This window comes from Mastomys coucha, unplaced genomic scaffold (assembly GCF_008632895.1).
Source record: "Mastomys coucha isolate ucsf_1 unplaced genomic scaffold, UCSF_Mcou_1 pScaffold6, whole genome shotgun sequence".
NCBI classification, from domain to species: Eukaryota; Metazoa; Chordata; class Mammalia; order Rodentia; family Muridae; genus Mastomys; species Mastomys coucha.
This window is the reverse complement of record NW_022196912.1, coordinates 119,849,745-119,874,720: the sequence shown is the minus strand read 5'-3', so window position 1 is coordinate 119,874,720 and position 24,976 is coordinate 119,849,745. Positions and strand designations below refer to the sequence as shown.

The window sequence follows — 24,976 nt, the reverse complement described above, 5'->3', positions numbered from 1 at the left end:
AAAATCTAAAACAAAACAGAAACCACAAACAACATAGATATTGCCCTAAGAAATGACATCCCAAATGACCTCTGACTTCTACATTTGTACTCCCACACCCACGCTTGCCCCTGCAGACACACACACACACACACACACACACACACACACACACACACACACACGGAAACAGGACTCTCACACAGGTGCAGGTCCTGTGTGTCCCACCCGTGCCGGGCTTCACTCTTCCTATCGGCTTTCCTGTCCGCCTCTGTGTCCTCCCATCCTTCTCTATACGTGACAGAGTGACCCACATCTTCCATAGCCATACTTCGTGCCTGCCAGGTACTGACTGCGCTCTCCCAGCGCACACTCCTGCTTCTCTCCCCAGCCTCTCCCAGGTCTGTGCACCCATTGGACGAGGTGCTCTCCTAGAGTTCAAGACCCACGTTCATAAAAGCAATGGGCACAGAGAAGAGTCCATGACGGGGAACAGGTCCCTCAGGCGTGACAGCTCGGGGTTCAGCAACGGATGAGTGCGCTGTTTTCACGGTGCTGTATTTACAAAACTCCTTTAAAAGAATGCTGCGCCATTAATCATGAGTTCTTAAAAATCAGTCTTCTCTTATTTTCTCTAATCTAGCTAAATGGCCCTGGAAATACAACTCTCGGTTTGCTCGATAAATCCAAGCAGAAAATTACGATGTCCTCATTCAATTTTCAACTCATACATCGCATTATGGATTTTCCCCCTCTCCACTAGCGTTTCTCCAGTCCACTAAATATTCCAGACATACGAGAGTCTTCGTCTGATTCATTCTAATAACTTTTTTCATCAATATGACTTTTGAGATTGCACGGCTATAGCAAATTAAATATTATTTATGACTTTAATTTGTGTCCTATTTGGGTTTTCTATTCTCGGGGCCAACTTGGCTATCATCATAATCATATTGTTTTAGACTACTCCTAAAATTAAAACCCACTCCCGGTTTCTCAACGCTTTATTGTGCCTGTCGCTCCTGTTTCGTGCCACACCGCCCGTGATTAATTCTGTTAGCCCAGTGCATATGGCCTCCCTGGCCACCGGCCATTACCCTCGTGGCGGCTGCCTGCAAATGAGTCCGTTATTGTCACTTTTCTCATCGATTCAATTACCAGATGTGCTTCTTCGTTCTTAGGCCGTCTGCACTGTCCAGATCAGATCTCGGCTGTGACCTTGGCGGTCAGTACGCTCTGGCCCCTGCTGCTTCGCCAGGTCGCACGTCTCTATTCTCCACGTTGACATTGACGAGTTCTGGATCATGCTGAACTCTCCCTAGGCATTCCCACGTTCCCTTCTCTCCGTCTACAATGCCATTTCCTTACTCTTCCCCAGGACCACACCTGTTCATCCCTTAATCTCCTCCTCAGTCAGCACCTCCCACTTTTCTGCATGGGCCTTGTGTTATCACCTTGGCTGCAGCAGAGCAAAAGCTGTGTTTGCCTCCGGTGGTGATATGTACCCAGGTCTCAAATAATCCAGACACTTCAGGTGAAGAGGAGAAGGGAAAAAGGAAAGGAAGGCAAGAGGTGCCAGGGCCTCCTCTCAGTTGGACATTCTTGGGGAACCCTCTCCCTTCCACTTTCTTCTGGAATGTCTAAGGTCCCATGGGGCAGCTAAGGATGGAGAACAGCAAATCTCTACAACTTTGAGGTTACAAGAGCCCAAGCCAGAGATGGTCTTTCTCTCTCTGTCTCTCTCTGTCTCTCTCTGTCTCTATCTCTCTCTCTCCCTCTCTCCCTCTCTCCCTCTCTCCCTCTCTCCCTCCCTCCATCTCTCTCTCTCCCTCTCTCCCTCCCTCCCTCCCTCTTCCTTTTCCTCCCTCTCCCTCTCTCCCTCCCTCCCTCCATCTCTCTCTCTCCCTCTCTCCCTCCCTCCCTCTTCCTTTCCTTCCCTCTCCCTCTCCCTCTCCTTCTCCCTTCCTCCTACCCTCTCCCTCTCCCTCTCCCTCTCCCTCTCCCTCTCCCTTCCCCCCTCTCTCTCTCCTCCACTGATAACCTCCAGGTCCCATTAGAGACCAGTACATCATCTTTCTCTGTTCTCTTGGGGCCTGGCACAGTGCCTAGGAGACACCTCCACCACAGAAGGATAGGAAAAGAACTCCGGCAGCTAAGTGCCACCAGGACCATGGTCTGTGCCTGTAGCTCTGACTGAGGGCCCTGAACATGGAAGGTCCCACGAGGACGCTCTCGGCTGAGGAGCACATGGATTGCCACCTCTAGACACATCTGTTGAGTCTAAATGTTTGTGCATACAAGGTCATGGGCCAAAAGCAGGGGGACGGATGCATGGGGCGGGGCTTTGGGAATGAGATGACATGAGGGAGGAGCTCTTACTCAGGAGCCCCACGGAGTCCTGTCCTTCAACCAGGGAGACACACAAAGAAGGTACCATCTATGACCAGATTACAGAACCTGCCACTGACTTGCTCTTGGGCCTCCTGGCCACTAGACCAGTGAGAACCAAATCCTGTCATCTCTGAGAAGTTCTGTTTGTGGACTTTAGTTAGAGCCATGCTCCAAATAGCACTGGGTCTGTTCTGAGCAGTGTGCACATCAGCTCAGAGTTCTCCTCACAGTTCCGATGAGCATGTGCCCGTTTAAGTCTCATTTTATGAGGAAGCTGTGACAGCCAGGGCCAAACCACAACCCCAAGTTCAGCCCCAGTAGCATCAGGACACAGACCCAGGGAGGATCCAGCAGTCCACAGTCTGGACAGCAGTGTTGGTGAGGAGAATATAGGTGCAAACCTTGGGCCATCTAATGTCCCACAAAGAGTGTTTTAAATTGGTGTCACTCTCTTCTGGGTACTGGACATACTCATATTCCCTTTTCTTACACTGTGGTCAATTTTGTATGTGTGTGTGTGTGTGTGTGTGTGTGTGTGTGTCTGTGCGCGCGCGCGCGCGCGTGTGCATGCACGTGAACACGCTTGCATGCATGGAGACATCAGAGGTCAACTGAAGGTATCCCCCTCGATCATTCTCCATCTTGTTTTTTGAGACCGGGTCTCTCGCTGCTCCTTGTCCTTACTGGTTCGATTGGACTGGCTGGCCAGCAAGCCTGTGTCCTCTTGGCCCTGTCTCCCTGGCACTGAGAGAACAGGCATGGAGAGAACTGTAGCACCCAACCCTTTCCGATGAGTGCTAGGGATGGAGCTCAGAGCCCCACGCTTGCACAACAAGAGCTTTACCAACTGTGCCATCTGCCCAGCCCGCTTTGATGGCTTGATCCTTCAGTGGAACCACTGTGCCAGAGCCCAGGCCCTCAGACAGATGCTGACCCCCAAGGCCACATCCAAGTGTGCTGAGCGCAGCTGTTAGAATTCCGGCTTCAAAGTCTCAGCACCCAGACACCAGCCTGCTGCTTCCTGAACTGGGAGAAGAGGGGAAGTGAGGTGTGGATGTAACAGAAAAGGGAGTGGCCAGCTTCCTCTAAAGCTTGCAGCCAGGGGATGGCACACTCAGAACTTGGTAACAGCTACAGCAAGGCATCATGGGAATGCCACTCAAATAAGCTCAGCAGAGGAGACATTTGTTTGTTTGTTTGTTTGTTTGCTCTATTTTTAATAGAGTCTTGCAATGTAGCCCAGGCTGGCCAGAAACCCACTAATATAGACAAGTCTGTCTTAGAACTTTTGCCTCTGCCTCCTGAGTGCTAGAGTTGCAGGCATGTGCCAACCACACCCAACTAAGGAAAGTTACTTAGAAAGAAACAAATTTCTTTTCTAAAGACATTTTCTTTGTTTTTAAGCCCCCACATATCCACGAAACATGCTCTGAGCAGGTAAATAGACCTCCATGCTTTGGACAGGGAACAGTAGGGAACAAGCGATAGGAGCAGATGTATGAGCCAGAGCCATGACAAGTTCTCCAGGGGAAAGGCGACCCCTTGGGCCTCTCCACCTGCCTCAGCTCCCAAGGCGAAGGCACAGTAAAACAGAGGAACTCCACAGCTTACATGGCCCTCCTGGAGCCCTAGCCAGTACCACAAACAAGCAAAATTAGAGAAGCAGATCAAGGTCAGAGATCCTCCTCAGAGTCCCCAGAGCAAGCCTGGCCTGGCACCCTGGCTTTCAGACATGAGACTAGGGGACCCTCAATGCCACACACATCTGTCCCAGGCCCTCTGTAGTACTCTACAGCACTTACACAATATGAAACACTATTTGTCCGCAGTTTACAGATAGGTAAACAGAGGCAGAAAGAAAAGTATTCCCTTGGGGTCTCATCGGAGGCCAGGAAGACATGGTGTGAGCTTGAATTCCCCTCAGGCTGACCCAAAGCCCCAGAACCTGGGTGGTAGAGACAGTTTATTTGTGTTTTTTTTTTTCTGGACTTCATAAAGGGCCTCCAAAGCATGTGTCAGAGATTTCCTGAAGCTGAGTCCTGGGGGGAGAGCCAGGCTTAGGAGCCGATGGTCTTTGCACATAGTGAGTAATTAGCTCATCTCATGGTTATGGTCTTTCCAATACTCTGTGCTCAGTGGTCTGCCTTCATCCTCCTTGTGACAGTCTCATTCCCTACTGAAAGCATAACCCGGGTTGGGGAACTTCTCATCTTGGCAGAACAGTTTCCCAGGTCACCTACAAGCCAGGCCCTGTAGTCACACAAGACCCAAAGTGCAATGTGCAAAAGCAAGACCCAAGGGTGTCCTGAAAGCCAAGGGAAATCTTTCATCCTGTGGTGTTCAGCTCAGGCCTTGTTGCATCTTGGACCTCAATCCAAGAGACATGGAGACAGAGAAGCCTGCCCCATGTGCCACAGGCCTCTTTGGACACCAGTCTCTGTGTGGCTTTACAATGGCCATCCATGTCATCATGCACCTTAACTGTGAGAGATAGTCAAATGCCCCAGTGGCCCCCTCCCTCATACCCCAGCATCACCATATACCCACATGTCAAATGCCTCTTTCTGCACCACAGCTCCCTGTTAGGTCAACTTACAAGTTAGGAGATGAGCAACTTGGCCTTCTTCAAAGGGAGGGGCTCCTTGGTGGGACAGAACAAGGCAGGGAGCCAAAGGCTAGCCACACCCTCTCCCTATGCCATCCTCCATCGAGAATCTCAACCCGACTGTCCCACTGTGCAAAACTGGTAAAACAATGTAATCAGTAAAAACTGGACCTCATAGACTAGTGACCTGGGGGTAATCCTCTCTGTGGGTGCTGGGAGCTGCACAGTCAGGAGGAAAATCACCTGGCCCTACTGTGTGTGCTCTACAGTGTGTAGTGTCAGTTGACCCGAGAGGTCAACTCAAGGAAGAAAGAAAGACTTCACCATGGCAGGAAAGTCATAGAGATGGGAGGAGCTGGCTGGTCACAGTGCATCCACATTCAAGAAGTAGACATACATGTTGGTGCTCCTCCTGGGACCCTAGTCAATCGCATGGTACTGCTCACAGGTAGGGCAGGCCTTCCCAGGGCAGTTAGCCTAATCAAGACACTCCTTCCCAAGGCCTGTCTCCTAGGTGATTCTAGATCCCACCAAGGTGACAGTCAAGATGAATCTTCACACAGAGTAGCTGGGTTACATGTGTTTCCAACTCAAGCCATTTTCAGCTCACAGCAGGCCTCTCCGAGCCTGGTGTAAAGTGTGGGAGTATCTGAGTCTGGTCTGTGAGCCTTGTCCCACCCCAACCTCTTCTCCTGACTAACAAGTAATCCTTCTTTATGATTTATCCTGGTGCTGTGGCCCTTCCAAAGCCCTCGGATACCCTTGTGACCATGCACAGCCTGCTGAGGTACCATGTGCTCACTTAACCCTGGATCGTACAGATAACAAGCTGTTCGTGTTGTTTGCTGCCCAGACTCTGACCTGCTGAGGGAGGATGTCAAGAATGGCCTCTCTGCGTTTGTCTGTTAGCCGTGAGCAGGAGAGATAGGCCAGCAGGTAGGCAGAAGACAGCCTGCACAGTGGCCTCACTCACTCACTCCACTTACTCGGTCTCTGGTCCTGAGATAAGGCTGAGGGAATCCTCCTAGCTCTGCTATTTAATGACTATCTACAATCTTAAACATGGTGCTTAAACACTCTGCCTCAGTTTCTTCATCCATAAAAACGACTTCTGCAAACATTACATGATTGAAACTCACACAAAAACTAAACAAGGAGAGGTAGTGAAGCTCGCCCCTTCACGTGGACAGCATGTGATTTTACTCTGCAAACAAGCCTGCTCATATAGAATAAGGGGCTTAAGTAAAACAATCCCCCACTCTACATCTCCCAAGCCCACAGTTCATTTCAGAGTGCCTCTCAAAATCCTCAGCACAGCATTGTCCAAAGTCACTTTGTCCCCATGGTTATTTTCTCCAGATTGAAACATTTCCACCTAGACGGAGGAGGGAGGCACATAAGAGCAGGAAGGAAACATACTAGGCTCAGGGAGTAATGAAACTCACAAGACCCTGAAAGCTCCTGAAGGTTACGAGATTCACAAGGTCTGCCGCTACACCCCAAAGGTTCCATAAGCTATAACAATTGCTGGGCAAGGAGACTCTGATCTGCTGAGCTGTCTGCAAGGCCAGTTCCCAGATGCACATTTCATGAGTGTGGCCCACACTGGGGTGGGTTTTTCAGCCATGCAGCAGCCTGGAGTCACCCATGCTCCTATAATGTCACAAAGCCGAGCTAGATGCAGACGATATTATTTCTGTGGTCTGTCACAAGTGCCCTATCTGGGAGGAGTAGACTTTGATCGTGTCTCAGCGGGGAAAGTCACAGAACCTATTACCAGTGCCTAATAAGAAATCTAGTAAGAACAAGCATGCAGGAGCCAGGGGGCTGTGGTAAGACAAGGACACCCCTTGAGGTGGACAAGCAGAGTGATTTGGGCCAAGACGTGCCGCTCTTCCTAGAAGGTGCTGGCTCCTCCGTTTTTTACCACATTCGGGTAAATATTTGTTTTTTGCCCAGAAAGCTGAGGGTGATGCTTAGGATCCAGCTCTGTAAGGATGTCCTCTCCAACTGGCTGTGTCCCACACTCCCTGCTTGTTAAGGTGAAGCCCTTGGCTTTGCAAGTCCTGACAGAGAACAATGAGGGAGGGTGTCTGCAAGCCTCTTGGTAGCTCACTTCTCCCCCAGAAGGCCAGTTCCTCCCCTCCACCTCACAGTAGGATTACTCCCTTCCCTGGGCAGGTGAGACAAGCGCTTATCCACTGCCTAATTGTTGAAAGGGATAATATGCTGGATTTCAAAATAATTAGGCTGCTGGTAATGAGAGTTTGCTGGCTTCTGCGCAATTAGATGGATGGACACAAACACTGTTTTTAACCTCTGCCGGGGCTAATGACCTCAGGAGGGAATATGACAACACTGCCTTATGAAAAGAGGGAAAAAAATATCCTGGGAACTGCAAAGAAAATAAATCACAGGGTGGGCTCCTTCCCGTGGTCTGTTGCTCCGGATACCCGGCCAGATGTTCCCTAGACATCAATAATGAAGAATCCCAGGCGCCGGAGGAGCCGGCTCACTCTGTGCTTGCATCGTCTCTGTTATGTTTTATGGACTGCAGGCTGGAGTGTGGCACTGGCCTCACTAGACCCCAGATGTCTAGCTGTAAAATGGGGATGATGGTTTGACTCCATGGAGCTGCTGGAATTTCCCAGCACCAAGGATATGTAAAGTAAAGGTGTGATAGAGGCTAAGAAGGCGGTATGGACAAACCAGTACATATACATTACATGTACATATACATACACACATACATATATATGTGAATGGGGAGGGGTACCCAGGCACAACAGCACACACCTTTAATCCCAGCACTCAAAGGCAGAGGCAGGGTCTCTGTGAGTTCAAGGCCAGCCTCGTCTCCATGGTGAATTTCAGGTCAGCCAAGGCTATACTGTGAGACCCTTTTTCAAAACCAAAATACAAAGTCCTTTTCAATCAACAAAGGAGAAATTCAAGGCCCAGCAATGGTGGCTGTTCACACAGTCCCTCAGAATGGAAGAGAAAGTCGCCACTACAGGGCCACAATCTGTTTTTAAAAAATGGCCTCTCTTCCATGAACCTCAGTTTCCCTGTGGTGTCTGGCAAAGCACAGCCTGTTCTCCTCACCTGACAGCCTTTAGGAAACAAGATGTATGAGGTCAGAGACTTGGTGACAGGATCCAGAAAGCAGAGGAATGGACGGAAGGCAGGGGGTGCTGGAGCTGCTGGGAGCCCTCAAACCAGGTGCCAGAGCAGGTTGGCAAATGATGAGCTCAGGGTCTGCTCAGGAGACAGCACCGGGGAGGAGTTTATCTAGCAGACACTTGTCTTCTGAGTCGTTGCTCTCTCAGAGCCCAGGGCTTGGGGCCAAAAAGAAAGAACTGGCACCCAGCCCCTGCCATGAGCTGTCACAGTACTGACAGGCATTGTGCGTGACATCTGAAACAGACAGGGGGCAGAGCGATCAACTTGAGGTGAATCAGGGCTGGCCCTTGAAGAATGAATCTGTGTGATTGGGGGGGGGGGGCAGTGGAGAAGAGGAAAGAGAGCAAGGGGAAGGGGGAGGGGAGGAAGTAACTCTCCTGGCAACTGTGATACAAGACGGAACCCGGTTTTCAGACTCCCTATCCGTCATGGCTCTGACAGCCTCTGCCCAGTTGTCTCTTAGTTTCACACACTTCCTCATTGCATTGCCACCAATAGGCTAAAAGCTCTTAGGAAATGTGGGTCTGGACTCACCAGTGCCTAAGGAGGAGGCCATGAGGGAGGGGATGAGGGATGATCCCACAGTGGCATCTAATGTTTTAACTTAGCCAAGAGGTAGTGATAGGTCTGGAGAGCAGGAAGGCTGGGATCAGGGACCTTCTTGTGTCATCAAGGTAGAAGACAGCTAGAAAGGGTCAGCGCAATGGTTCTCAACCTGTGGGCCATGACCCCTTGGGGAGGGGTGTCTAACAACCCTTTCACAGTGGTCACCTAAAACCATCAGAAAACATTTGTGGCTCAAACAGTAGCAACATCACAGCTAAGAAGTAGCAACAACAGCTGGGAAGTGGTGGTGCACGCCTTTAATCGCAGTACTTGGGAGGCAGAGGCAGGCAGATTTCTAGGTTCGAAGCCAGCCTGGTCTACAGAGTGAGATCGCAGTACTTGGGAGGCAGAGGCAGGCAGATTTCTAGGTTCAAGGCCAGCCTGGTCTACAGAGTGATTTCCAGACAGCCAGGGCTACACAGAGAAAACCCTGTCTCGAAAAAACAAAACAAAACAAAACAAAAAACAAAAAATAAAAAAAAAAACAAGAAGTAGCAACAAAAATAATTCTATGGATTGGTGTCACCACAGCATTAGGAATTGAATTAAAGGTTCACAGTATCAGGAAGGTTGAAAACCACTGGTTCAGTGTGATAGAAATCTCCCCAGAATTCTCTTGCTGCCTGAGCTGAAGCAAAGGGTGGTCAGCACCATGGACAGAACCCGGAGAGCTCTGCAGCTAGTCCTTTGTGCTCTGCCTTCCACGCCCAGGTTCTGATTCATTTTCCTCTTAGGGCATTCCTCTCCTGTTAGCAAACGTGTTTTGCTGGGACCCATTCACATTTACAGGACCACACTGGGAAAACCTTTCCGGGTACTAGTTTGATCCTAATTGCAGAGTCTCTAATTAGATGGAGGGGTGGCCCAACACTCTGTGTGAGTGTGGGGGGTGGAAGACAGAGCCCACCAGGATTGTGAGTGTGGGGCCAAGGGGAGAAGCAGGGCAGACGTTTAATTGATGACAATGATCCAATGGGTCTCCTGGGGTCTACTCAGTCCCAGGCTGGCGCTGCCTATAATCCCCCCATTATAACATAAAAGCCCATGGGCCTTGCACTGGTGGGCTCTGGCTCTTTTCTGGCCTTGGGGAGCTGTAACCCCCACAGGAAAGCTGGGGCAGCTTCAGAGAAACTCCTGAGCAAGGACTGTGCCTCAGGCAACTCCATGGAAGATCAAAAGCTTAAGAATCTAGGGTTCTGGCTGGTGAGATGGCTCAGCGGGTAAGAGCACTGACCACTCTTCCAAAGGTCCTGAGTTCAAATCCCAGCAACCACATGGAGCCTTACAACCACCCATAATGAGATCTGATGCTCTCTTTGGGGTGTCTGAAGACAGCTACAGTGTACTTATGTAAAATAATAAATAAATCTTTGGGCCAGAACAAGAGGGGCTGACCGGAGTGAGCAGAGGTCTTAAACTCAATTCCCAACAACCAGATGAAGGCTCACAACTATCTGTACAGCTACAGCGTGTACTCATATACATAAAATCAATAAATAAATCTTAAAAAAAAAAAAGAAGCTAGGGTTGATCTCAAGCAGTGGGGGTTGAGGGGATCCATGAAATGACCGATCCACGTGTGGCTCAGATGTTTTCTTCCATTGCAGCAAAGGTTGTGTGGGTCTCCTGAGCTCCCACTGTGAATATAGCCAGCCAGGAGTATCCACAAAGTCTATCGTTAGCAGGGGGAGCTTGGGAGAGGGACTTACAAAGACTCAGTCAGTCTCCTGGCTATGGCCTCATGGAGCCAGTTCCTACAGTGTGGACACTGCTCTCCCGTGACCATCTGCCCCTCTCCCAGACATTCTGATGATGCTGAAGACAGGTGCCTGGATCATAGGGTGGTTAGACACATGGGCAAACTTATTAACACTTCCCATTCCTCCGCATCCCCTATATATCTCTGGGCAAGGCAGCTAGCTCAGTGGCATCCCTCAGGTGCAGCCCACAATGTCCTTAATGTATGTTTGCTTTAACTTAAGGTAGACAGCTGCTTAGGGAATCTTCACCACTACCACATTAGTCAGAGCACATTCATGTGCTAGGCACAGGAACCACACATGGTCAGCTGGCTCGTGTAACTGGAGACCTTTCCAACCCACCCAGAGTCAGTGGCTCTCCGTGTTCTGACTCTATGGCACAGCCATATGGCTAACATGTAACAGGCCAGGAGCTTCACTGGAAAAATGAATCTGAGGATTGAAACTGTTTCAGAAATAGAAAGTTACAGACATAGTCTGCTGTTAGCAAACTCAGCACCACCGAGCTCCCATGCTACCTCTCCAAGGGGCAGAAACCAGAAGAGACAAGCTTAAGATGGAGGCTTTCCTCTGGTTTCATTGAGGGAAACCAGAATCTCACCCTTCCAAACTGTGGAGGGCTGAGGGTGGAGGGCTTGGAGGAGAAAGCGTGTTTGCAGCAGGGGTTGGGGATTCACAGAAGAGGGAACACTTCACAGCCTGGAGAGGCTGAGACAGGCAGAAAGTTGTCACCTAGGAAAGAAAGGACAAACAGGAAAGAGTGTTTGGGTTTGACCAGACCACCACACCAGGTCTCACTTCAGCCCAGTCTCTCTGGCTCACCCAGGACTGATGTCGGTGAAGGATCTCCAGGATCTCAATTTGAATGCAGAAGCAGACCTCTAATGGACCCACAAGTCTATAAAAGGGTGTGTGGGGCCCACCGAACAAGGAACTATCATGATGGCCTTTGCAAGTTAAGATTTTCTCAGAGGGAGCCACAGAACATTTGAGAGGCACTGCTGTGGATGTAGGGGAAATTGAATTTGGGGAGGGAAGAAGTTGGAGGTCAGAAGCTGGAGCTAATGCAACAGTTCCAGCATTACGTAGCAATCACAGGTGTTCTGTGAGTCACAGGACTCCAAAACCATAGCAAAGGAAGCAGGAAGAGGGGAGTGGAAGCAAGGCACAGACTTTGTGGAATAGACTTGGCAGAATTCAACAATGATTGGATAGAGGTGGGTAACTAGGACAGCCAGAGACATCTTACTCAAGATGCCTTTGACTGTTTTTAATATAAAAGATAAATATAGACACACATGATTATATTCCTTAGGACTTATCTAATTTGAAGAAACAAGCCCCTATCTCGTATTGTCTAAAACTCACAATGACTCAAAACGATGTTAATAATGATGTTCTTTACAGCATCTGAACTTGGCCTTCAGCTTGCGGGCATCAAAAAGTCAATATGAGTAAATTGGCAAGCTTGTCAATGAATGGAATTAATTTTCCCTTTCTGCTGCATCACTAAACAACATTTCAGGATGCCATGGCAATATTTGTTGGCCATTATTATGGCCATGTGACACACACACACACACACACAGAGAGAGAGAGAGAGAGAGAGAGAGAGAGAGAGAGAGAGAGAGAGAGAGTTGAGATATGGAGAACAGCTATCTTCTCCCAGTAGACACTCTCCTGAATGGGTATTTGTTCCAGTGGCCACATGGCCCCCAGGATCTTGTCTCTGAATTTGTCACAGTTGCAGCCGAGAGACCTTTGTCCTTTGAACGTGAGGAAAAAGATTTTAACACATCTCCCAGTTTTAACCTAGACCTGAGTTCTATCTAATAGAACAGATGGTCTGGCCCACAGCGAGACCTTAGGGATCAGAGAGCCCCGCCTCCTTGTTTGAAAACCAGAAAGAGACTGAGGGAAGATGCCACATAGTGGGGGCCAGATTGGAACCTGAGGCTTTCTGAGGCAAACCCAGCCAGGATCAGTGTGTCCTGCTGGGAATGAGATGAGAGAGGGAGGTGGCCATTGGACAGTGGGAAGAGACAGTACGCTCCCGGCATATGGGTATGAGTACACACATATTCACAGACACACTCACACAATCTCACACAGTCATACACACTCACACACACTGACACGCACATACTCAAACACACACACTCATACACATGCACATGGAGACACTCTCATACACACTCACACATGCACACGCGTGCAAGCACGGAGCACTTAGGACGTGCAAGGGCTTAACAGTGTCAATGTCTTCCTCTGAAGATGAGCACAGAGCTTCTCAGAACAGCCAGCAGACTTGGCTGTCCATGCACATGAGAGTCAAAGTCAGAATTCAGCCTGAGGTTGAGACATGGCTTGCTGGCTACAGAGGTTAAATGCTCAAGGAGGGGTGCTTCTAACCTCGCCAGGTACCCCAAGCCTTCTGCCAGGTCTGCTCTAGCCAGTCCTAGCAGTCAGGAGCTAGAGTTGCACAGGGTGCCAGGGACAGGGGACTCCTGAGGTTCAGGGAAATGAAGACCTAGAGTGTGAGGAATCCCTCCATTCCAAAACTAGCCCCATATTCAGCCCCAGCTCCAACATTTACTTCACTAAATCTAACTTCTTTTTCTCTCCTTGTCTACTGAAAAAAACAAAAAAACAAAAAACAAAAAAACACTGCCTTCTGGTTTTCTCTTCAATGGCTAGAGGGGCTTTTTTTTTTTTTTTTTTTTTTTTTTTTTTTTTTTTGCCCTCTGGTTGACAATGTAGAGGACAAAGTTTAATTTGCAAGGACGTGTTTGTGTGTCTGCATGCGGGACTATGCAGCGGGAAGCAGGCAGCTGGATAACGGGGCCCCTGTGGGACACGAGCCAGGCCCTTGTTTTTCTGCACCTTGGTCCTTTTGGGCCATGCCACTAATTGGGACTTGCAGTTCCATTAATGAGCATTCTCTCCAGAGATCCCTATGACCATTTTGCCTCTAAGTCCCTGCCTAATGGACTATTGAATAACAGAGAACCTCGTGGCTTTTGTCCCTATTGGACATTCAAAAGTCTCCAATTAACCCAGGGCTTAAAACCAGGGCAGCACAGCAACCTCCAGACCAGCCCTGGGGAGAGGGATGATGTCATTTCTCTCCATCCCAGGAAAAGGACAACCTGGCTACCATCTGAGCAGTGGACACCAGGCTCCTTGGTGACCAAGAATCAATTTCCACCCTCTGGATGCTGCAGCTCCATCTGAAGTCATTAGGAGTCTGACCCTGACCTCAGTGGGTTAGGCCCTTGGGACACACTCTTCCCCTTGGCTGCCTGAAGAACGAGGTTTATCATAAAAGTTCATTCCACAGAAAAGATGAGCCCCTGAGAATTGCCGAAGGGAAAGGCATCTCTCCCATCTGGATTACAGCCACCAAAATTTAAAACATGTGGCACTCGAATTAAAGGCATATTAAAAATCACAGTCTGCCCGTCCATCATCCTTCAATGGCCCCCTGTTGCCCCTCCAGAAAAATGCAAGGTCCTGGGGTGGAATATGAGGCCTCAATCTGCATCTTGGGTCCCACTCCCCACGTCTCTTCTCAAATGGTAGCTATGGAAATCCCATCACCTATGATGTCTAGACACCTTTGTCTTTTCATAACCCAGCCTTGGTTCCCACTGAGTTCATTCCCCGATGTCCTCGTCGGTCCTTTCTCTCTTCCATGCCTCACTGCAGGTTCACCTCTTGAGGAACACGCCAACTGAGCCCTTTCCCCTGACTTACCATTGCTCAGGACTGCCTCCCCTTGCCATTCCCTCAACAGCTCTACTCGCCACGTTCACTGCTCACCCAAATCAATGGCTCTGGTGTCTCTGACTAGACTAGCACTTCCCAACTCAGTTGTAGTGACATCTGAGGACCTGTGGATTATTGCGACAAAGAAGGGGGGGTCTCCGGGTATCACCAGACATTCTGCAGGGTGAGAAGAGCCCCCCTCATTGACCAGTGGGACACATCAGTGTTAGGGATACAGAAAGTCAGAGTGGGGAGAGGAGTGTGCCTTCTCCCTTGCTGGGAGGAGAGGACAATGAGACATGGTTTGCTGGCTACAGAGGTTAAGTGCACTGTTGATGCAGGTCAGTAACACACATCGCTCTGCTTATTTCCACCTTGACTACTGTCCATTTTGGGCCCTAGGCTTACCCAAGATCTGGGTCTTTACCTTGATAGTACACCATTAGGGTCACCCTCTGCCTCTAGGTTAGCTGGGGTCTCTCTCCAGAAACCAGCGGGTGTCCTCTCCGTGGCTACCCATCCTCAATTCCCAGCTCATGTCAGTTCCTCTATTTCCCATCGTGGCTCCATCCCACAATCCCAGTGAGCTAGAAACTCTAGGACGACTGAGAGGAAGAGTGGAGATGTCACCTCTTTCTCCAGTGCCTGGCTTAGCAGTAACATTCACTCTGTGTTGGGATAGAAAGATGGACAAATGGATGGATGGATGGATGGATGGATGGATAGATGGATGGATGACAGATAGACAGATGTGAGGTGTTCAGAAAGTGCAGGAGAAGGAAAGAGGAAAAAATGTCCTTTGCAGTGTTGTGCTGGGATGCACTGAGTTTGAAAATTGGCTAACACACAGAAACACACACACAGACACACACACACACACACACACACACACACACACACACGCACGCGCACGCCTTGGAGTTCTGAGCAACTCACCAATTGCAATCCGATCCTTCAAACCAACAAATAGATTCTGGCCTCACGATCACACCCAGTACCAGCAGGGTGCTCCTAGCAGAGTGGTCTACAAGTGTTTGCCCCAACCATCCTTTCTCCCCAAACAAATGCAGAATCAGCTACCTGCCTTGTCCCCCTCCATCCCTGAGAGAGGCAGGGAGGGGGGATGAGTAGATCTGCGGGAGCTTTGTGTCTTACATCTCAGGCTCATCTTTACAAAAGAAGCTGTGTTTGCGGGGAAATATTGTACAAAAGGATCTCTTCCCACAGGCGGGAAAATGTAATCATGTCTTTAGTGAGGAAAAAATGCAGCTCCTTAAAAACACAACCATCGCCTGCATATGGTCTGTTTAAATGCATTTTATTAAGATTTATACCACTTAATGGTGGCTCAAAGAATGGCTACATAAACAATATCATTTCAATGTGGGAGGCCTGGAAATGAGTCCTCGCTGAATCCAGTAAAAACTCAGAACTTGAACATGCTGGTGTGGTAGCATTCAATTAATGCCAGGCCTTATGGGTTTCAATCTGGCTGGAAATATATTTAAACAAATGAATAGATACAAATGTTGGCTCTTCGGCCAGCCAGAGCTTTAAAAAAAAAAAAAAAACTCCATTTTCCATCCCATTTATAATAAGAACTAATTTGAATGTAATTTATCTAAAGCACGACATTCCCTAATTTTTACATGCAACCATTACTTACAGCTTAAGTAATAGTTATATCCATGGATCTCAGTGCACTTAATTGAAAATAGATGCTATTAAAATGCAAGACTTAATCCGTCAAAAATAAAAAGCGTTATCCTAAAGAATAATTGAATACTCAGGCTCAGACCAAGAGGGAAGAGTGGGGAAAAGGGCTTTTTTTTTTTTTTAAGAGAAAAAAAATACCTCCCCTTTAAATGCAGCACTTTTCTCTCCTTACGGGGTATTAGAATTATGTCAGAGTGAAATTAGCCACTCTGAACCCGCTATTTCAATTCCGATTACCATCGCCTCTCATCCGAATGTCAGACTTGGAACGGGAGTCAAATCCGTCTGCCGAGCAGTGACATGTCAAGGGTGACAGTGACAAATTGTCACTAAGTGGGGAATAACACATGACAGGGCATGTGTCCGTAATGAGGCACATGCATGCCAGCCAGCCTCGGGACGAGCAAGGCTGAGGGGGGATGCTGGAAGCACTCTGGGTGCCGCGGGTTCTCATTAGGGCTCTGCACCTCCCTGGGTGGGGGCTCCCGTCATTAAAATAAATAAAAAAATAATGTGTGCCTAAATGGACAACACGCAGACAAAGCCCGGTTCTGCACAGTTGTTTTAAGTGAGAAATCCACATCTTCGTGAACTTTGTTTTGGAGTGGGGAGCTTATGAATTAGGTGAAGCCCTTCTTGGAGACCTCCCCTCCAGCCACACAATAGGTTTCTTCATGTTCCCCTTCCACAGCACCAAGATCAAGGGAATGGGAATGCGGTGGGGAGAAGTGAACCCTCATGCACTCACAGTATCCCCGTGAGCACTTTGAGAATATCTGTCTTACCATGAGGATCTGCTTCACAGAGGCAAGGACCGACTCTAACTGTCCTCTGGTCTAAAGAACTTTGTTTTCACCCCAAACAAAATGAAAACGGGGATGGGGGTAGCAGGCAGGAAAGACAGGTATGAGTTATGTCCATCACAAAAAATTAACTCAAGAGACCACAGAAGTGGAAAAATTAGGAATGGCTGCTGGGCCCATCTCATCTTGTTCTATTGTCTTTTACTACCCACAGGAACTCGCTGAGGTGTGGGTTCTTCCCATAAAAAGCTTTTTATACCTCAGCCATGCAGTTGTATAAAGTTCTGCTGGATTTTATTGGATGGATGAATGGATGGATGGATGGTTGGGTGGGTGGATGGATGAGTGGGTGGGTGGGTGGATGGATGGATGGATGGATGGATGGATGGATGGATGGATGGATGGGTGGATAGATGGATGGTAGTTAGAGGGGAGGAGGTAGAAACCAGATGGGTAGTTGAGTGGGAGAAAGAAGAGTGGATGAATACAGAATGGATAGCTGGATTGGTAGACAGTGCATAGGCAGACAAACAAAGGATGGATGCAGGATAAATGGATGAATGAATGAGGGTTGAGCAAGGGGTGGGTGAGGGATGAATGGAGGATGGGTGAGGGATGGATGGGGATGGAAGATGGATAGGTAGATGGATGGGGGATGGGTGAGGGATGGATAGGAGGATGTATAGAGGATATCTACACTAGGAATGGATAGGTATGTAGATGAGAGGTAGGTAAGCACATGGACATGGATGGTCGGGTGGATGAAGGATAGAGAGTCAGATGGAAAGAACATGGTGGGTAGGTGGGGAATGGATTAGTAGGTGGGTGGTGGTGGGAAGATGAATGGACAGTAGACAGATATGCGTTGGGATGAAGGGGTAAACTCAAGGATACGTCAGGAATGGACTCACAGGTATGTCTGGGACAGATCCTTGGGCAAATCAACTATCATGTCAGGAGCCTAGACTATGTCAAGGTTTGGGGGTTGAGGCTGGAAGTGGCACAGTCAGGCCTGTGTACAGAGATGAGCTAGCTTCACTTGAGTCATGAGTGGATTGATGAGGCAGAAGCTGGGTAACCAGAGAGAAGTCTGTGACCGGTGTCTAAGCATAATGTACCAGGCATGGAATAAAGTACTAAGGTACTTTATTATTAATAATAGTACATAATAAATTAAGAGTAACAATTTATTAAATTAATAATAACTAATAAATTTATAATAGTAAAGGGAGGTAGAGAGCGGTGTGCAAATGTTACAGACCATAGAGCGAGCATCACCATGATCAGTTAGCTGGCTAAATCATCAAGGGGGAGGCGGACACTTTGTTCTCAGGTTTCTTGGCCTACAGGTTGAGGCAGCAAAGCAGAGAGGATAGAGTAAAGGGGGCACTGAGCCGACTACATGATGATGTTGGAGTCCTAGAAGGAGCACTTAGGTAGAATTAAAAACCAGAAGGGTGGAAGTGGACTCTGATCAGAGCAAAGCTGAAGAGGAGGAGAGGAGCCAAGGGCCACGCTTGCTCACCACACAGCTCACACTTCCTGCCTTACTCCTTTCTCCAGTAGAAAGGGGACTCGTGGTTTAAACACCAGATACTATATAACTGCATTTTCCCTCTTAATAGAAATATCATGGGCATTTTCTTTTTATCCGTTTTTCCATGATATCATTTTAATGGATGTGTTTAAAGACTGGAGACACCCTCAGTTTCCACTGATGGAAGCTACTTAATAATACTATGCCACCAACAGAACACATTTTAGTCAAAAACACAATACGCATGTTAACAGGTCTCAGGCTCACACCCCGGTGCCCCTGACATGCTTATCTTAATCCAAAGCTTTAGACTGATGAGATTGCACAGTGGGTAAAGGTACCTGGTGCCAAACCTGATCCTGATCCTATAGATGGAGGAAGAAACACACCACACATACCACACACACATTCACACACACATTCACACACACCCACACACACATATACACATACACACACACATACACACTCACATATACATACACACACACATACACACATACACACATACACATATATACACATATACTCACACACACACCACATACACATACACATACCACACACACATACACACCACACACATTCACACACACACATATACACACACATATACACATACTCACACATATACCACACACACATACACATACCACACACACATACACACACTCACATACACATACACACCACACACATAAACATACACATACTCACATACACACATATACACTCATATACACACACCACACACACATATAACATTCACATGCACACATACACACACATCACACACATACACACACACCACACACATACACACACACACACCACACTCACATACAAACACACACATATACACACACATACACACACCACACACATACACGCCACACACACACATAAACACACTAACATAAACACACACACACACACACTGGGAGCACACTCCAGCATGTCTGCCGGGTGTTATGTTAAAATTCTGTCACCCCTATGCCACCAAGAGCCTGAGAAGGTGGCACTCCTGCCAGGAGCTGTTCTGTTCTGAAGATGCTCTGCTCACACTGCTGGCCACGGCCTTGGGTTCCAGAGGGAAGCAAACAGTGGCTTTAGAAGCTGCACACCTCTGGGGGATGGGGGGAGCTTCCATGTAACCTGGGGCTTGACCAGCCGCTGACACACTCAGAAGGCTGTCCCACAGAACCCGGCCCTGTACCTCCCGGTCTGGGACTCCACAGCCTCAGCTGGGAAAGTCATGCTCGCGCCCACTGTCCCGGGAACCCAGAAAGCAGTTAATGGGAAGAAGCTACTCCCAGCTAGCTGGCACTTCTGTTTCCCTGTAGGATGGCTTGGCAGAGGCAACTGCCCACCCCCTGACCCCACAGTCTTGCCCACTGGCCCCAGGAAGTCAGAAGCTCCAGAATAGCTGGTCCAGTGTTGGCACAACGGTGGGTGTTCGAGGACATAAAAATCTCTATCTAGTGTGCCAGCAAACTCCCTGAAAAGGCCAGGGTGGGAGAGCGATCCCGTGCCAAGCTCAGTGCTGGCAGGGGTGAGTCTCCAGCAGAGAGGGAGGCGCAGGAAGGCTCGGTCCACCTAATTAATTTCAAGTGTTTGGGGAAATCAGAGAAAATTTGCTGAAGACAAATCCCAGGCCTCCAATTGGACCATGGCTCCCCTTGTTCATTCCCCCCTCAAGTCTAGTTCTCATGCAAATGTGTCCCCAGTCAGCCCCTCTCCTCCTGCCATGGCCCCTCCCTGCCACCCCGACTTCCACGGAGGTGGGGGGAGATAGGGTTGGGGGCTGTACTTCCCCCATGGGGGCGCCTCAGATTTTACAATCCTGGCAACCTAGGCTGCCAGCCCTCGCCCAGGCAACAAGTAAGATCTTCCTGCTTATAGATTTGTGTTTGGCTACAGAGGTTTCCCATCTAGGGATGCCCATTCCAGGACCACAGGCAAACGGTCACTACACTCCGATCGAGGTTCTTGATGGCCTTCATGTCTCGGAACTAAAGGAGGAGACACACCTCATGAAGCAGACAAACTCATAACTCCACACAAAACACCAGAGAGAAGCTGCCAGAGCTGGGTGAAGACAGTGGGAAAACTCCCCGGAAGGGTTAGGGGTGGGGTTAACATCCGGGCCAAGACAGCGTGGTTTCTGTGAGCCTCACAGGAAAATGAGCTAGCTGTATTCCAGAAACTGGGAAAAGCCGGACTGCCAGCAAGGAGAAGAATCAGTAAAGGAGAGGGCTGACCCACCGCCCTGGGGCAAAAGCAAGGTGTGAGTGAGTCTCTTCAACACCTGAGGGGGTCTCCGAGGGTAGAGAGAAGGGGCACGTAGGCCTTTAGATCTGCTCATCCTCAAGTAGGGAAAGGACAAACTGCCAAGCTCAGCGGGGCTTCTAACATCCGCTGGTTCCACGGAGTGACTGAGGAGGACAATACTGCTCAAAACCTGGTCTTTTTGTTGTTGTTGTTGTTGTTGTTGTTGTTTTTTCGAGACAGGGTTTCTCTGTGTAGCCCCGGCTGTCCTGGAACTCACTCTGTAGACCAGGCTGGCCTCGAACTCAGAAATCCACCTGCCTCTGCCTCCCAAGTGCTGGGCCTGGTTTTCTTTTTATCATTATCCCTTAGACGATAGAAGAGATATTTAGTCAGCATGTACCTTGTAGTTCTAGAGGTAATTCTAGAGGTGACTTAGGATGCATACTAAGTGGCATGCAAACACCACAGCCTTTTATAAAGAGATTCAACATCTGTGGACTCAAATTCACTGATGTCCTGGGACTACTCTTCACTGGACAATGTGCAGTGGCTGTATGCCTCTTTAAAAAAAAAAAAAAAGGTTATTTACTTAATTTGTATGAATGCTTTACCTGGATGTGTATGTGTACCGTGTGTATGCAGTCCCCATGGAGGCCAGAAGAGGGCACTGTATTCCCTGGATCTGCAGTTGGGGAGTCACCATGTAGATGTTGGAAATGAAACCTGGATCCTCTGAAAGAGCAGAGCAGGAAGCGCTCTTACCCACAAGCAGTCACTCCAATCCATAGTTTTTCTTATTTATTGTATTATGTATGTGTTATGTGGGTATATGTGATACAGGCATTGAATCCCTCCAGAGATGATGTTCAAGGCAGTTGTGGGCCTTATGATATGGGTGCTAGGAACTAACCTCAGGTCCTCTGTAGGAGCAGTATACACTCCTAAACACTGACCCATCTTCCAGCCCTCTTCTTAGCCTCTTCTATAGCAATTGAGAGGGAAAACCAGAACGAGTGGAAACATCTATGGTCAACAAGGTAGAGACGGGAACTAGACAGCAGGACAGACGGAAAGAAACCAATCAGGCTTTTTGCAGAAGGAACACCAATAAGCCCACAAAATACAAAAAGAAATCATGTGAATAATAATCATGTGAAGCTGGAGGTACAGCTTCACTGGTGAAATAGGTGCTGAGCACAGGCAAGATCTTGGGTTCAATCCCTAACGCATGCATGAATAAAAAACCTGGGAGATGCAAATTTGTGCCTGTGGTTTTGAGATGCTGCAGAGGGCTCAGCAGGGGCTCTCAATACGCCAGGAAACCAAATGTGGCTACTGAGGAATAGGGTGAAAATACATTGCAATATATGAGGGGGAGAGAGTCCGTTAGTTGTCTTTCAAACGGCTACTAAGTCACTGGACTATAACTACAGACTATATTCGGGGTCCTGATGTTTACTAAACACAGCTGTTGTTGGCTGCTTCATTTGGTCGCAAGTGCATGAGAAGGCTTAGGAACATTAAGGAGCCAGACATTTAAGGACCTACAGGTTACAGAAGGTAGGATTGTCCTGGGGTGAAGCCATGAGGCTACTGACTACAACCACAGAGCTCTGGGGAGCTCTGGACAAGGTAAGCCAGGGTCAGCACTCTACAGAAGATGCTGACAAGAATGGACTGTACCCCCTGGGGCTCTAAAGGCTGTCTCCCTCACTGGCTTCTGACCGGAGACACTCAACATGGAGCTGGTGAGGTTCAGAGGAAGTGGCCTAGCCGTTGTGTAGTGGTTTGAATTGGGTCCAGGAAGAAGTATGTCCGAGGCTGACCCCTGACAAATTGCTCTAGAAACTTCTGGAAAGTGAGGGATCTGTAGGCGCTGTTCTAGAGGGAATTGCCTCCTAAGGTTCTCCCGGATGGAGAGTAGGTCCTAACCCACGACCATGATGAGCCTATGGGAAGATGGGCAATGGAGAATTTGAGACCTAGAATCAGGGAGAAGGCTGTCAAGTGAAAACAGAACTAGAAACAGCTGCTACTGTAAGCAGAGGCTGGGTGCTGTCAGAATTCAGGGTGCAGCTACCCCAGCTGGGCTGAAAGAACTCATCAAAATGAGTTCTGCCACCAGCTTGAGCTTTGAGCTAGCAGCCTCCTGGCGAGGGGTCAGGATCTTCTCCGAGACCAGAGGTTTATTTGAGGAATGTAAGTTACTCGCACATGACTGTTAGTGAGGGAGAGTAAAGAAAGACAGGAGAGAGAGCTGCACTGGTCTCAGGTCGCCCTGCTTTGAGCAGTGTGGCTTTACAACTGTTGCTCCCTCTCTGGGCAGCCAGAGCCCATGTGCCAGTGGCCTTGTTGAGAAAGGTGTTAGCAGTTGGACCTTAGGAGCCATCAGTGCAGGGCCCTAGAGTGTGTCTGCTAGGCTGAGATGGCTCAGAGCCAGTTACCACGGTGGGGTCATTTCCTCCTTAGGGAGGGCCTGGGACATGGTGGTTCCCAAGATGTATGGGGAAGATCGGTTGCTGTAACCAACAGGGCAGAAAAAAACAACAACAACAATAGGATCCATGCTCATACAGTTCTGGAGATGGCAACCTGAAACAAGCTGTCAGGTAGGCTGGTTTCTTCTGGGAGTTGGGGCAGGACCAGCACAACCTATGCCCATTCCCCACCCCCCCTTCCACCCTACCCCGACTCTCCTGGAGGCTGTGGGCTAGTGGCGTTCCTGAGCTTGCAAACAGTGTGTCTTCGATGTCACCACATCACAGCCCCTCTAAGCAGTGACTTCTTCTCCCTAGAAGTCCTCATTTTATAACGGTGCATCTGTAAAGACCCATCTCTAGACAGAATCCTGCTCAGGGAACTGGGGGATTTGACCACATCTTTGTCCGGGGCTGTAATGCATAAACCTGGGACTCCAAACACACGGCAAACTGTGCTACCCTGTGGAGTGCCTGAAATGTTCTAGAAGTCAATCCACCTCCAGGTTCCTTGGGATTTAAATAAAAGGACACAGGGCTGTAGACAAGTGTGGGGACAGCACAGTGACAGGCCATGCTGTGTGCTTCAAACCACTGCTTTGTATTTCCCTGGGACTTAAGTGAGTTTTCTGTTATTGGTTGGTTTTGTTTTGTTTTGTTTTTCAAACATTCAAATAGACAAATAGACCTCAGTGTTCTTTTCTACAGATGGAGGGTAAAATGCTGTATGGCCCCAGAGTGTCACGAGCAGTGCATGTGAACCCACCTGGGATGCCCCGACCAATGCCAGCACTCTGACAGGCTTCCACCACCAGCGTCTGGCATTCTGTGTGCTTACCTCACACGTAGTGAGAAGGTGGGGGGTCGGGGAGGCAGGCGTGAGCTAACATACCCTTTACAGGCTTCGAAAGACTCTAAAATGCCCCCGCCCCCAACAAGCTCATTTGTTGGAACACTTCGTTTCTGGTTGGAGGTGCTATTCTAGAAAGTCATGGAAGGTTTAGGAGGTAGAGATTTGGTGGAAGAAATGGGTCACGGGGGCGGGGGAAGGGGCAGGGGGAAGATTTATAGTTTATTTAATGGCCTGGATCCACTTGTAGTCCCTCTGCTTCCTGACTGCAGATGCAATGAGACCAACTACCTCACAGTCGTATCGCCATGCCTTCAATCCCGAGCCTTCCTGGCCACACTTTCCTGGCCACACCTTCTCCATCACGCTTTCCCCATGGTGATGTTGGACTGCCCTGTTGGGCTGTGGCTCAGAATAAAGTCTTCTTCCCTTAACAGACTTCTTGTCAGGCATCTGGTCACAGCCATGAGTGGCTACTGCACCCGCCGCACTTGCACACAGAGAAACTGCCACCCCTGCGGATTCGGAAGGATTGCCGATGCTGTAGCTGGTTCCCATGAGCAAATCCTCCATGGGGGAAAGGTGGGTTCACGGCTGCTCCCACTGCCGACTGGCAAACGTTTTATACTTATTTACAAGGCAGCGCAATTATGTGTAATTATTCCATAATGCAAACACATTACGAATACTTACAGCGCCATTTTCCCCTCCTCCTAAGGAATCTGGCTGAACTCGGGGTTAAAGATATTTTGTGTAATTGAAATCTGGAGCAGGTGTGAGAAGGGAGAGAGAGCCTTCCTGGCTGAGGTGAAGGGAGCTGCAATAAGAGTTCTTTTTAAAATAGAAAAGGTAGTCCAAAAGAAAATTCTTCATGGATGAGCACAGTACAGATAAACCAGGAACTCCACAGGAGACACACCACAGCCCAATCCTATAGGGACACTACTTCCCAATTTAATAATTGTGTGTGTGTGTGTGAGAGAGAGAGAGAGAGAGAGAAAGAGAGAGAGAGAGAGAGAGAAAGAGAGAG

The 24,976-nt window shown here is 48.8% G+C and overlaps 1 long non-coding RNA gene across 1 annotated transcript; it reads left to right on the top strand.

The window, feature by feature from the left end:
- Nucleotides 1-19,628: 19,628 nt before the first annotated feature.
- On the top strand, nucleotides 19,629-24,384 carry LOC116080122. Its single transcript, XR_004114319.1, has 4 exons — nucleotides 19,629-19,796; nucleotides 20,269-20,633; nucleotides 23,089-23,228; nucleotides 24,219-24,384. It is a non-coding gene; the product is annotated as an uncharacterized LOC116080122 (long non-coding RNA).
- The last annotated feature ends 592 nt before the right edge of the window (nucleotides 24,385-24,976 follow it).